The sequence below is a fragment of the Trachemys scripta genome, chromosome 1 (assembly GCF_013100865.1).
Source record: "Trachemys scripta elegans isolate TJP31775 chromosome 1, CAS_Tse_1.0, whole genome shotgun sequence".
NCBI lineage: Eukaryota > Metazoa > Chordata > Testudines > Emydidae > Trachemys > Trachemys scripta.
This window is the reverse complement of record NC_048298.1, coordinates 59,221,767-59,234,113: the sequence shown is the minus strand read 5'-3', so window position 1 is coordinate 59,234,113 and position 12,347 is coordinate 59,221,767.

Here is a 12,347-nt window from a genome sequence, read left to right as displayed (position 1 = left end):
ATATATTAATATTTTCTTAGTATCTTTGACTCTAAATGACTATCTATAGTTTTGCATCTTTGCTGAAAGATATGTTGAAGTTTACTTTATATACCTAGCAGACCAAAAGGGGCTTAACAAATAAAAGTAGTAAACACTTAAATTATAGCTGATAACATGATAAATCAGCATAAGAACTAGAAAATCACGTCCACCACTTCACATTAGATAGGTCACACATCTGAAGCCTTTTATCATCATAACCCTATTGCATAGAAGCCCACCTCACTGGTCAAGCCTATGGTTTGTAGAAACCCGTTGTCCAGAGTGATACAGTTTTTAATCCTACTTAAGCATAAAAAGCAACAATTCTGCATTCAAGTACTGAAAAACATTCCAAGTTTTGATCATAGCGAAGGATAACTACATTTCAATTATATGAAATATTTTGACCTCACACAACCTTCCTTCCTCAAAGAAGTTGCTTTCCAACTGAAATTTTTTGTGCATGTTCCATGTGTGTACACTTATATATTGCCCCATCCGCACCCTACCACCCCAAAAAGAAGTGAATGTTATGTAAAAAGAACAGGAGTACTTGTGGCACCTTAGAGACTAACAAATTTATTAGAGCATAAGCTTTCGTGGGCTACAGCATCCGAAGAAGTGGGCTGTAGCCCACAAAAGCTTATGCTCTAATAAATTTGTTAGTCTCTAAGGTGCCACAAGTACTCCTGTTCTTTCTGTGGATACAGACTAACACTGCTGCTACTCTGAATGTTATGCATTACACAATTTTATCTCTGGGAGAAAAATGTCTAATTTCATAAACAAACTTTGAGCAGCTAAAACAGTCCTATAATGAAAACTAAGCTTCAGCCTTAAACATTGGAGCATGAGCCACAATTCTATAATAATAAAAAAATATTTTTGTTGGCACTTTCTGGGAATTTAGCTTTGAAAATGTAAATTGAGTGCAAGAGTTGAAAGTTTGTCATTTTTTCTCTCTAAAAGATCATGGTCATTCTCTCTCTTCTCACCTGTGATCTTCACATCTTCTTTCCTGAAGAGGGGGTGTAATAGGACAGGAGTTTCAGCTCAAGGCTACTGCCATCAGAATTACACATCATTCCAGGACCCCAACTCACGATGGTATTTTTATATATGCCTTGTATTGTTGTCTATCAAGTAAGTGATTGCCACAGCAATGGAACTGTGAAAATATGTCAGCACCCCCAACTAGCCCTTTCATAGGGAGATGGACTGGATACTGTGTGTTACCCTTCCACTCGGATATTCTTGAAAGAGAATTGTGCATGGTGAATTTGGTGGCAGCGTCTTAACTCCCCTGCAAAAGAGGGTGGGAGCAGAATTTTCACACATCTTAAGGGTGGGGGAGAGGCAGAAATTCTTAATTCCCTTTTTGGAACAGGAACATGAGGCAACAGCATTTCACCTTGGAAGATTTTAAAAACAGAAAACTTGTGATCAAGGAAAAAGATGGAAAAACAATCCACTGTTCCACAAGCACACACTAATGCCAGACTGATGGCATTCGGGATTTAAATCACTACCTTAGTACAGCTTAATGTGACTGAGGCGGCAGCAGAACCATATCAAGAGTCCAACACAGGCAGGAAAGCTCCAACTTCTATTGAGAGGTAATGGGCAATGCAGGACTTTGGAAGTATTGGAGGGCAGGTAAGCACAAGCTGATAGGAAACATGAGCAAGGAGTAAAGGTACACAGAAAATTGGAAGAAAGATAGGCAGAGCGGCAAGCAGGCTTTGGGGAGAGAGACTGGAAGGCCAGAGAAAGAAGGCCTTCTCTTCAGCAATCATAATCCTGAATGGGAATAAGGAATGGCAGTTTATGTCCAGCCTTCATATTCATCTCCCAGGATACATGTGCCAGCATCCCTCATTCTGATGTAACGCTTACCACACCAGAGTGCAGACACAGCCTCCAGCCAATTCCCATCAGGTGTAAGCCTTTCATTCAGTTCTACTAACTCTCAATTAGAGAACACTTTCAGTGACCCATCTCCCTATTCACTCTCCAAGTGCAACCTTTTTCAGTAATCCATTCACACAGAGACTGAAGTCTGTAAATCCACCAGCTGAACTGGGAAGGCTGAAAGTTTAAAAAAATAAAGATAAAAGCACTGAAATAAAAGAGATTTAAATATTTTCTAAAAACAAAGGGACTTCCTGAATCTGTCAGGTAAGGTGTAAGTACATATTAGCAGACTGAAAAAACTACAATATTCTAACTCAAATACATAAGCCACAATATTCAAAAATTAAGTTTCCCCAAACCTCTTTTCCTATACCTCATATATATTTAAATGATCACACTTGTAGCTCATTTACAAAAAGATAAGAACCCTTCCTTTGCACCCATCTGCAGTTCACAACAAAGTATGATCTCACCTCTTATCAATGTGCAGTACAAAAACACACTCTCCATCTATCATTTCACTAAGAGTATCCATTTTAACAGATTGGCTGAAGATGCAAGAGTAGCATCACTTCTGAGATGAACTCAGAGGATCAGAGTAAAGGTTCTGCATACAACTTTCTTTGAATTTCCTAGTTTTCAAGTGCTTTTTAAAAGCAACATTTGAATGCTTTAATGCATATTTATAGCCTTAACTATATATGAATTCATACTTTACTCATCCAGTACACTAAATAACTATATGGGTGAAATGAGAAACTCACACAGAAAAATGATAAAAGACAAAAACACTGTATCACCTATGGGTGAGCACTTTTCACAAAGCCATCACTATCTGATCTCAATCCTCATCCTCAAATAAAACCTGCACAATACCTTCAAAAGACAAGCCTGAGAGCTTAAATTCGTAACTTTGCTACACACTAAAGATCATGGACTAAATAAACCCACTTATTACAACAATCTATAATCCACTAAATCCCACCCTCCCCACAGTCCTTTTTCCCCCTCCTTTCCCCTCTATGGAGAGGTATTAACTGGCTATTTCATATAGAATGGTCTCTTGAAATATGTGTTAACCACTTATGCTAAACAATCTGTTCCACCTTGCATTTAGCTGTGACACCCCAAGGCCTGGTCTGTATTAGGAAATTAGGTTGATATATCGCTCAGGGGTGTAAAAATCCACATCCCAAATCAATGCATTTAAACCAACCTAACCCTTGCTGTAGGCAGCACTAGGTCAACAGGAGACTTCTCCCATGGACCTAGCTACTGCCTCTTGGAAAGTAGAGCACCCACACTGATGGAAGAAACCCTCCCACCAGCATAGGTAGCATGTTCACTGAAACACTACAGTGGCACAGCTGCAGCATTTTAAGTGTAGACAAGTCTTGGGTACATTTCCCAGATCGAAAGAAAAGTTTTGTGTAAGCTCAAAAGCTTGTCTCTCTCACTAACAGAAGTTGGTCTAATAAAAGATACTACCTCATCCCCCTTCTCTCTCTAATATCCTGGGACCAACAACAACGCTGCATACTTTACTCTTGATATTGTTTGAAGGTTTTTCCCCAAATTGCACATGGGATGTTTTGTTCATCATATGCCTTACACTGTTTTTTTTTTTTTTTAAACACTCTAGCAATTTTGAGTTTTTAAGTATCAGTTCTGCTAGTATGGGGACTGGGCCTTCTCCTTGGTGACAGAAAGGGCAACTGCACCCTCCAGGGAAACAACTGTCATTAGTACAAGGTTTTAGGTTGATGTGTGCCAGTCTCTTTGGAACAGGCATTGACACACCATAGCTGGAGGGGAGAGCAGCTGCTGCCTGTTCTCAAAATAGGTAAGACAACAGTGCAGAAGGGCATCAGATCACGGAAAAAGAGCATCTAAAGCTTAATCGACTATGCTGTGACTCTCAATGCATTTTTATCATTTAGTGACACAAAAGTGCTCAAAACTACATAAGAACTTTTCTTGCATTACTTTCTCACTCAGCAAACACAATAGGAATACTATATCCATAAATAAATGCCTTCACACATGGAGCCCATCAACTCAGTCATGTGCCTATTTTAACTTTTCCATAGGGAATTCACATAAAGGATATTAGTTGAAACCCCTTGCAGTTAATATAAAAAAGAAAATGTTGTATATAGTGACAATAATACAACATTTGAACCAGCAGGATGCATTTTAAGTTTTTTGTCTCTGAATATTGATTTCTTAAGTCAGGTAAAGGATCATTAAATTTGTAAAACACTGACTCTGTACTCAGTTACCTTCCATCTGGCAATCACAAGTCACTTTCAGAAACAACAGTAAATTTAATTTCACAGTACCTGTAAAATGGGCATTATTCCCATTTTGCAGAGAAGAAAAACTGAGGCAGAGACTAAAGGGCTGATCCTGCAGCCCTTATTCATATGAACAGCTGCACTGAAGTCAAAAGCTGGCCAATCAGGCTCTAAGTAACTTGCCCAAGGTCATGCACAAGTCCATGGCAGACCTAGGAATAGAACTGAAGTCCCCTTACTCATTCATGTACCTTAAAGACTAAATGAGAAATTCGGGCATTATACCACCATTGAAAGAGCCAAACTGACATCTTGCTAAAGTGGTCCTTGGGAGGTAGGGACTGGAATCATACTTATTATAGATGCTTCAACTATATATTAAGAACGAAAGAACAACCCCGTGTGCCAGAAAAAGCAGCTCTCTTCGACTAGTCCCCATAGGTACAATTTTTTTAATGCCACACCAATTAAGTTATTAAACATTTATTATAATATGGGATCCCCTCCATCTATATGAACATTCTAAATTTATTCTTTATAATCAACCACTAGAACACAACACATTTGAGGGTAAATTTGTTCCAATTAACTAACATATCTAAAGTGAAGCTCTAGGTATTTACATACAACTAGAATTCAAGGCTCTCCACATTGGAGGTAAGTGTTAGAACACCTTATAAAATCCCAGTGGTAAGTAAGTGAGAATATATTCTCCTACCCGTGACTCTATAGTACGAACCATCTACTCACAGGAAAAACAAAAGGCATTTTACTTTAGATCATTGTCCTGGGAGTGATTGAAAACTTAGCACACGCTAACTTCAAATGTGACTTAATGGACGACTTTGTTTGGTAAAGCAGCATAATTCGTTATATGTTTGCATATCTCAGTCACTTCCATTTTGGATTTCTGGGTATTTTTATGCATTTTGTCCTTTTAAGTAGTATTATAACAGAATTTATTATCTACATTTAAATAAAATACTTTGACACAACCATTCTTCATTCATCAAGCTGCAAAATCATTTAAAGTTTCTTAGTGAAAGAGAATGAAAATCATATTTACTTTTTAAAGATGAAATTGTATTACAAACGGCTAGTACTGCACTGGGTAGGGTACCTACCAATGTACAAAAAGACTACATTGCTGAGTGAAATGATAGATGTAAAGTATTATTACAGGATACAGAAAATCTTGCATGTTCAACTTGTACCCAAAATAATAATAATAAAAACAATCTTTAAAGCAACTGAATATATTTTTATTATATTATTTCAGTCTGATTTGGAAACAAAAGATGTATTTGCTCATTGGTAAGTTGAAACATTAAGAACTCCCCCCTTACCTATGAGATACATTTTGCCAACTCTATCCCCAATTTACTAAATATAATGTATTTGTGAGAGATGGCTAGTGCTAAGGCATTAGCTTTATTTAAAAAAATTAGTCATAGCTCTGACAATTTTTTCTGATGTGTCAAATGAAATTAGAATAGCAAACATGCAGAAATAATGTAAATTTAGTGTTATAGTGAAGAACTAAATTCTCAATACAAGACAAAGTAATGTACATTTATTGTAAGCATATTAATACATTTTAAATTTACACCATCCTAATGTGTGGTAAACATACTAAAATTCACAAAAAGTATCTCTCAATCATCACTCTAATAAAAAATGCCAGCAATATGAATTTCTGCCATCCATACTTCTTGGGTTCATTTTCTTTACTGTAAAATAATCAAAATGTACACCAGACATTTTAAAGATTCACCTAAAACAGAACAAGAAATTTGTAAATATTAAGCAAAATAAAATTAATGAGCTTGTATTGTACAAATATTGTCTTCCCAATAAGCAATGAAGTGCTCTTCATACATACTGGCTTTTCCCAAACAGACAATATCCGTAGTTTTTCAGTATATGTATATACTTGTGATTTTATATATACTTGTGTTTTTAAATACAAATACAACATTTGAAGCAATACATATTCAAAATACACAGAAACAATACTAGTCAGTCATTGACCCATATGTCTTCAGAAAATATCAGATCCATCCCCTTCAAAAGGTGGCAGGAAAAGATAACCTTAAGCATTAAAAGAAGCAGATACTGTACTGGCTTTTCAGCCAAAATTCCAAAAGACAATGTAAAAAACCCCCAAAACTAATGGTCTTCCATCCAGCTGCACCAACAGAGCAATATCTCACTGGCGTAAAAAGGAATCACTCACATTTCAGTAGCCAAGGAAAGGCTCAATTTCTGCAGGAGGAGGAGGGGGAAGAATTGTTTGCCACCCCATCAGCATGCAATCCCGGGAAAACAAAGGGGATTCCCATTGTCATTGTCTTCATCTGTAGCCGATCATCACCAGCACTAGCAAGGCAGTAGCTTGCGCAGTTATCTCCACAGCGGGCAATGTCACAACCCGACCAACAGCACAAACTACTACCTCAGCCAGGGCCATGGTGCACCCGACCCATCCTGAAGAGGAAAATAAGCAGACGGGCACGTTGGACAATAAATGAAATGACAGAGAAACAAGAGCGGAGATACAAGGGTTCTTGGTCCTTTGATGATCCTCACCTCCTCTATCTGCCGCAGACATCAGCCAGACTCGCCTTGCCTGGCTGTGAAAAGCAGAGAGAAACCCCGCCCAGCCCTGCTCGGCTTTGCCCTGTTCCCGGCATGACCTGAAAGTGACGCGCGGGCGCCCCGCACTCAGAGCCACACTGCAGCCGCCAGCCGACCCAAAGCGCGGGTTTAGCGGAGAGCAGCCCCAGCGCCGCCAGCCTCCGGGCGGGCGGGGCGAGACCCCCCCTGCGCGGCACCGTCTTCCCCAGGCCCGCTCGGGCAGGGGCCAGGAGCCGCTAATCCCCGCTGCTCCCGCCAGGACCCGCGTCCCACGCTGCCAGTGCAGCCGGTCACCCTGCCCGGTGACCGGCACTGACCTGCCGCCGCTGCCCGCCTCCTCCCCCGGGAACCCGGCGCTGCCCGCCGGCATCTCCCCGCAGTGGCTAGCGGGGACACGGGCGCCTGCCGGTTAAGCCGCACGAACGAGGAGCCCAGCGCTGCAGGCGGGCGGGCGGGCAGGGCTCGGGTCTGTCCCCTCCCCCGCCCCAGGGCGGCGCCGCCGCCGCCGCCGCCGCCGCTTCCTCCCGCGGTCCGGCGCCGGAGCGGGCAAGCGAGCCGAGCTCCCCGGGCTCTCGCCCTGTAAGGCCGCTGCTGAAGCGACACTGACTGAGGCCACCCGACGCAGCCCCTCCGCTGATGCACGAGAGACCCCGCTGAGGCGCCGTCCCGCGTCGCCGCTGCCTGTGTGGCCGGCTGCACCATAGAGCTCGTCTGCGGGGAGAGAGGGGCTCACCCGCTAGTGCCCACGTGACTAGGCATGTCAATCACCCCGCCGTCGCCATCTTGAATGAGGGATGGGGCGCTGCTGCCTCGGGAACAGGACCCCCTGTTACCCCCAAGCAGCAAAGATGGCGCCGGCCGGCGGGAGAATTCTGTTCACATACAGACCCTGCGCCACCCCTCCGGAGAGCCCGCCTCGCGCCCCATGGACTGGCCCAAAGGAGCCGCGCTGGACCCGGCTCCCGCGGGATGCGGTCAGGGGGAGGAGAATCGTTCCCGCGCCTAGATCCGGGATTACATAAAATCCGCGGGAAAAGCTCGAGCAGGGTCCGGGCTGCAGCGCATGTCTCTACCCGCATAGGCTTCTGGGAACTGTAGTTGTGAAACTATTTGTGCTTAGGGGGAGGGGTGGGGTGTGTATGGATTCTGGCCCTAATAAATCAGACCACTTGCATAAAAACAATCAATATAGCTATTAGGTCTCCTGGGTTTTGAGTTTTAGGATAGGCACAGCACATGTTCCAGTTTTGCTGTATAAGCCTGAGGGCCAGAAACCTTTTTTATTAAAGCATTTTAAAGACATCACTTGACTTCAGGAACTGAAGCTTGGTGACAAATCCTTAACAAACCCATGATAAAATCAGGAGAGCTTAGAACAATGCCATTATTTTACTGATTTTACTTTGGTTTGGCTCAGCTTTGCAGAACCAGCATAACTTGTGCATTAGTAAGTTAATTCACTAAGGCTTTGTCAACATGAGCACTTGCCAGCAAAACTTTTGTTGGCCAGGGGTGTGGGAAAAAAACCCACACCCCTGCCCAACAAGTTTCACCTACAAAAATGGCAATGTAGCTACCGCTGCTTGTTGGGGATGGTTTAATTATGCTGGTAGGAGAGCTCTGTCCCGCCAGCATAGAGTGGCTACACAGGAAACCTTACAGTGGCACAACTGCAGCGGTACGGCTGTGCCGCTGTAAGGTCCATAGTGTAGACATGGGCTAAGTGGCAGATGGCTGCTCTTTTACAAATCCACTAGACAGATCAGGGCTATCAGAGGTATCAATAGGGGGATAATTTGGCCAACAAAGCTTTTAGTGTTAATGATGATAGAGCTGATGCCAGAGCAGAACACCACAAATTCAGTGGGGCCTTGCTAATACAAACAGCGATGCCGTTAGTAACAAGTTTCACTGTAGTTGAAAAAGCTGAAATCATGTCAGCAAGAAGCAGTCACATTTCCAGCAACAGAAAATCAGAGGAAACAAGTGGCTCAAAGGACAGTCTTGGGAAAAGTAAAGGAAAATATTCTATGTGTACCTTTCCTATTTTTTTAAATTAATAAGTATACCAGATACCACACTAGAATACACTTTACAAGACATTTTAAGTCATTTTATTAGAGAAAGTACATACACAGAGAAACAGGATTTGTGCTTCCTCAGAGTCCTTGTAACTTTGGAATAAGTAGCAACCATAACTTTGTTTGTGACATCAAAATAATTTCAAAAACAACATGGTTCAGGTGGGAAAAATGGAAGTACTGTAGCTTAATGGCTAAAGCCTAGGAATGGCAACTAACAGCTGAGCTGTACTCCTGGTTCTGGCAAAGACTTGTCTGACCTCAGGCAAATCACTCTCTCTTGGTGCCTCAATTTCTCCAGCGTTAAAATCATAAGAATATTTCTCACATGGATACAGTGAATTAATTCAGTACAACTGCTGATTACAGCCGGCAAAGAAAATGAAAATTATTACTAGACAGGGACAGATTAACTGAGGAAACATAGGGCCCGGCTTTATGCAATTGTGGTTGGGTATGAAATAGGGCAATAAACTTCTCAGGTAACTTGGTTCTGAGGCAGGACTATTCAAAACTCTATAAATCAGTGTAAAAATTAGGAAACTTAAGTTCTCAAAATTGAATTTTGAAAAGTGAAAATATTACAGAATTGTTTTGATTATAAAACCAAAAATAAGTGCAGTAGAGAATTCTGAATTGATATATTTTTCTAAAGAACTTGAAACTCCATGTTACAGATATTAGTCATGTAATTTGTTATACTATTGGAAGGCATTTGGGGTATGTCTACACTGGAATAAAAGTCCTGCTACATGGCCATGGCTGGCCTGGATCAGCTGACTCAGACTGGGATGCTAAAAATTGCTGTGTAGACATTCGAGCTCTAGCCAGAACCCAAGCTCGAATGTCTACACAGCAATATTACAGCCCAGGCACACGTTAGCTGACCTGGTCCAGCTCTGGATGTTTAATTGCTGTGTAGACATACCTTATGTTACCACAGTCCTAGGCATGATATAAGAAAGTATTAGAATAACAGATAATAAAAGTGGATATTTCAGTTATAAATTCTCTATTTTGAATTTTATTTTTATAAAAAAAAATTAGGAAAGAATGCTCCCAGAGTCACTATGAAGTTTGGATCAATTGTAATGAAAAGAACATGAGAGAGAGAAAAAAAAGAAGAAATCTATTGCAAAGAGAATATATTTCTACCAAGTTTCACTAAGAATAGTTACTAACAGCACTCCACATGTGCTGGGAGAATAGCATGAGGGGGAAAGGAGTTCAGGAGAGCTGGCTGTATTTTAAAGGATCCTTATTGAGGTGGCAGGAACAAGCATCCCAATGTGTAGAAAGAATGTTTTCACCCCTCAGCTCACTCATAGCCAAAAGGCTGTTGGTGTTGGTGTCACTAGGCATAACCCTAGGTAACTCGGGAGGGTGGAAGGCCACTAGTGGCAATTAAGCCTTCCTGCACTAGGCCCAAAAGAACCAAACTTCTCCCATGTTTAAACTCTAATCAACCTCACAAGCCAGGTGCAATTGGAATGTGTAAGCAACCAGTTATCTGTGTGCAACCCCCTGCTCATACCGGCCCCAAGCGGTAATAATGAGGCCTGCATGTTTCTGGTTGAAGGGAAAATAACAGTTCAAAGGGAAAAAGGACAAGATAACGGTTTAAAGAAGTTACTAACAAGCTAGACTTATAGCTGCCAAGAATGACTTAACTGCTTAAATGTAATTGCTGTTTGCTTAGTAACTGTTACCAGGGAAGGGAGGGGTAGAGGGGGAGGAAGGGAGGGGAAAGGGGGGGTGAGGCTTAGCTGCAAAAATGTATAAGAAGAAAGAAACTGCTTATGATAGTGTGCCTGATTTGAGACTTGCCAGTCTCCTTGCACCACTTTGGGATCCCAAATAAACTTTGATTCCTTCTCCACCCTGGTGTGTTTATTGGCGCGAAGCACACTGGGCAACGAACCCCGCTGTTGCTGTCCTCGGGCACTCTGTGCCGGTAACAAGGCCGAGAAGCATATGGCAGGCGAGAAATCCTTGCTGATCTTAAACACAAAAAAGAAGCTTACAAGAAGTGGAAGATTGGACAAATGACCAGTGAGGAGTATAAAAATATTGCTCAGGCATGCAGGAGTGAAATCAGGTAGGCCAAACCACACTTGGAGTTGCAGCTAGCAAGAGATATTAAGAGTAACAAGAAGGGTTTCTTCAGGAATGTTAGCAACAAGAAGAAAGTCAAGGAAAGTGTGGGCCTCTTACTGAATGAGGGAGGCAACATAGTGACAGAGGATGTGGAAAAAGCTAATGTACTCAATGCTTTTTTTGCCTCTGTCTTCACGAACAAGGTCAGCTCCCAGACTACTGCACTGGGCAGCACAGCATGAGGAGGAGACGACTAGCTCTCTGTGGAGAAAGAAGTGGTACAGGACTATTTAGAAAAGCTGGACGAGCACAAGTCCATGGGGCCGGATGTGCTGCATCCGAGGGTGCTAAAGGAGTTGACGGATGTGATTGCAGAGCCATTGGCCATTATCTTTGAAAACTCATGGCGATCGGGGGAGGTCCCAGATGACTGGAAAAAGGCTAATGTAGTGTCCATCTTTAAAAAAGGGAAGGAGGAGGATCCAGGGAACTACTGGCCAGTCAGCCTCATCTCAGTCCCTGGAAAAATTATGGAGCAGGTCCTCAAGGAATCAATTCTGAAGCACTTAGAGGAGAGGAAAGTGATCAGGAACAGTCAGCATGGATTCACCAAAGGGAAGTCGTGCCTGACTAACCTAATTGCCTTCTATGACGAGATAACTGGCTCTGTGGATGAGGGGAAAGCAGTGGACGTGTTATTCCTTGACTTTAGCAAAGCTTTTGATACGGTCTCCCACAGTATTCTTGCCGCCAAGTTAAAGAAGTATGGGCTGGATGAATGGACTATAAGGTGGATAGAAAGCTGGGGGGAGGGGTTGGATAAGGGGCAGGGAGCAGTTGGAGGGGGCGGAGGTTCGGGGGGGCAGTCAGGGGACCGGGAATGGGGGGGGGGAGGAGGAGGGTTGGGTAGGCGTGGGAGTTAAGGGGTTCTGTCAGGGCAGTCGGGACAGAGAGCGGGGCAAGTTTGGTAGGTGGTGGGACCCTGGGGGGCAGTTGGGGGGGGGGTCTCGGGCTTGTACTCACTAGTAACAAACTAGTTACCTACAGAACCTGATGTAGGGACAGTGCTTATGAAGATTAAATTATTAAAATGCACGTATGTGAAATATGTTTATAGATTATTATTTTTATTTTCTAAAGTTTCTATGCTGCTGAAAATAATGCAATAATTATTAGCATTAGTTTTTAAACTGTATTCCCCCCCCCACACCCCACTCCCGGCATTCTCGCACAGTCGCAATCCTGAGCAGGGCCATGGATCCTCCAAGCTGCACCCTGTGGACAGATTCTTGTGTCT